Below are 3398 nucleotides of genomic sequence, written 5' to 3' on the forward strand. Positions count from 1 at the left end.
AACCTTTCTATCGAACAAGTTGAGTTTTAAGGCACATCCTCTATGTTTGTAACCACGGGAATTCAAGATAAACGAATAGAGTATGATATTAGCAGATCAATACATGTTGAATTCAAAAACCAAAGTAATAGATTGTATGTTACAAGGCTTTCATAACCCTAACTAATAAACTTAGCTACTCATGAGTAAAATGGGAATCACAAAAGAAATATTCATCTTACCAAAAAGTAAACACAATCTTGGCTGAGAAGATGAAGTAGCATTTCTCCCTTGGTGCTAAGCCGCCACTCCCAGTGTAAAATTAATAAATAATAATGAATAATGATAAATTTTCAGCATCAAATCTTTTTAATAATATTTTCTCTCATAATTGCCTTCTAAGTCCCTAAACTAATTATAAATGACAAATTAGTCTTGGACATAGTTTCTAGGCACCACATTTGATCCAGACTGCTACTTTCTCTTGTGTCATATGCCATCCGCATTCCATAGTACCATTATGTCTCCCTCTACCTCCTTAATACCTGAAATCATGCTAATCACATCGGTTAGCTCAATCACATAGAAGTAGAGTAAAAACATAAGAAACTAGGCACTTTGTTCTCTAAACTTAGCTAAAATATGGGTAAGTTACGGTGCTTAGGCTTATAAATACACCCAATATCAACCATCACCTTACGAAATTCGTGAGGGTTTTCACCAATGAGACTCTCTTATTTTCATTTATCTTTGCTCGTCATTGCCTTATGGCACCCGTGAGGGTTTGCACCAACAAGACTCTCTTGTTTTTATTTCTCTCAACTTACCATCGTCTTATGATGCCCGTGAAAGTTTTCACCAATAAGACTCTCTCATTTTTATTTCTCTCCCTGATTCTTTATACTGAGGAAGACAAGTAGTTCTCAAATGCCTCATCACATCCATTGCATGCTTAGTCTTAACATTCATAAAGATTGATCTGAAGGTATTTCTTTGGTTGAAACTTGTCTTTTGAATAGAGTTAGAAAGAAAGGATGGTATGAGTCCTAAATGACACTTAGAGCGGGGTGGGACTTAAAACTTTTAGAATCGACTCAAACAACAAAGATTAACTCATGTCCTAGTTTTTTTTAACTAGGTTATTCTAAATTGCTCATTTGGTGGGACCGAACCTAGAGTAGGGCTACCTTTATATCTCACCCCCAAAAGAGGAGAATCAGGTCGAACATAGTTCCAATAACTTGCTATTTTGCTTGATTCTGATTTCTTTTCTCTTTTTTTTCTTTTATTGACTCTTTTTTCTCTTTGGAACTTTTCTGACTCTATTTTTCTTGACACTCATCTCTTTTCTTTCTCCTTGACATATTTTTTCTCTTTTATCTGAAAATTTTTTGACTCTAGTTTTACTCAACACTTTTTCTTGAATTTTACTGACTCTATCTTGATTCCAAATGAGGAGTATGAAAGAAAATAAAACTAAAGCTCAAACAGGGTAAACAAAGGAAGAAACAATGTTTGGATAGCAAAATAAAATGCGTTCTTCATATCAATACTTGAAAATGCAAGTACATATTATGTAATATGAAAGTAAAAGATGAAGATCATTTGTGACATTTTTACAACATTAACTTTAACTAAGTTTGTGCGTCACTACTTCTTCTGTATTTGTCCAACATACAACTTCACTTTTGTTGTACATTCCTTACATTGAATAACTCATGATTTCGTGAAGATGATTTTCTTTTTGTTCCTCTTGATATAGGATAACACATCCACTATTTGAACTAATTAAGATATGCCTTTCAATTAATGACCAGGTTATTCATGTGATTCTTAAAATAATTGCCTTAATTTTCAAAGAGGGCTTCAACTTGATCACCCAATGTCTCATCACTCTTTTTATTTTCTCAAGGTTTTTCTAACTTTAGCCCTCTGATTCAAAGTTCATACTTAAACTAGATTTTAAGATCTAGCTAAAACTTCCACCATCATGTCATATCACTAGAATCACCATAAAATATACTATGTAAAGAAAACAAACAAATAACATATATTTAAAACACAAAGGGAAAATGGAAATTTCATTTAGTTAAAATGAAATATAAAAGGGTTTGAACATAAACGACAAAGAGACAAAACAAGATGGATCCCGAACTACAACACTAGAATAATTCGGATAATAAAAAAGAAAAGAAAACAAACTACCAGAGCTCTTTCTAGTAGGGAGAGGAGTGACTTCTCAATTGTTGATCCTGACATCTTAGCCACTGGTTTGTATATCAGTATGACTCGAGCTTCCACCACTGTCAGACACATTTTCTTCAACAAATAAGTTTTTGATCTTCATGCTTAACTCTTCGCTTCCCACATATTGTGCATTATCGTATGTTGATGAAGGATTCTGTATGACCTTTGTAGTTTCAATGTTTTGCACTACGATTAATATTTCTTGAATCATCCTTTCTATTTCTCTTTTCAAAGCATTACAACCTTTAATACTGTGACCTTGAACATTAGAATTATATGCACATCGTACATGAGGATCAAAATTTCTTGAATATGGATCAAGAGTACACCCAAGGAAAGGAGTGATTATGCCCAACTCTCTCATTCTCTAAAATAAACTGGCATACAATTTCCCAATTGGTGTAAAATTATCCTTTAACTTCCTCCTCTTTGCAAACTCCATCCTCGGTTAAAACTTGGATTCAGAAGTTCTATGGTAAATATGTGGGGGTTGAGGACGATGTTGCGGGACCATGCATGCCATTGTGGATAAGAAGACGGATGAGTAAACCGTTATGCATTGTTCAAAAAATACTGAGGAAGTGGAATGAAATATCTTGGATTTTACAAAGAGAAACCTTGTTGCAGGTGAGCATGTGGATTTGATGTGTAAGCCCAAGATTGAGACTGACAATATTGCTGAGTTGGACCTCTTGAGCTCTACTTTTCCCCTGGAGCTACAATAGGTACATTTTCCTTCTTCTTCTCTTCAGGCCCCCTTAATTGATGACAATATCATCCCAAGTGTTTTATAGAATCCTCTTACCCATCACGTACCTCAAATTCTGATACCACAAATTTAGGAGTGAGGTTAACACTTGAAGATATGTCCCAGTGCTTATATGCAACATCCTCATAATTCGCAGGCCCCAGATAATTTTTTATAGCCTTTTCTGTGATCTTCATTTTCCTAGAAATTTTCTCTTGCTCTTCTGCCATGTCAGACTTCTTGGTACGAAATTTTGGTGGTCCAATTAACATAGATGTGGGAACAGGAGTATAATAATGATCATCAAGAGTATTAAACATCGACTCACTATCAGATTGGAGAAGCACAATAAATGGACATAAAGCCAAAATAGAAGCCTCAACAGAGGGTTAAGCAACAGAAGCAGAGATGATAGGTGGTTCTA

This window comes from Capsicum annuum, chromosome 4 (assembly GCF_002878395.1).
Source record: "Capsicum annuum cultivar UCD-10X-F1 chromosome 4, UCD10Xv1.1, whole genome shotgun sequence".
Lineage (NCBI taxonomy): Eukaryota > Viridiplantae > Streptophyta > Magnoliopsida > Solanales > Solanaceae > Capsicum > Capsicum annuum.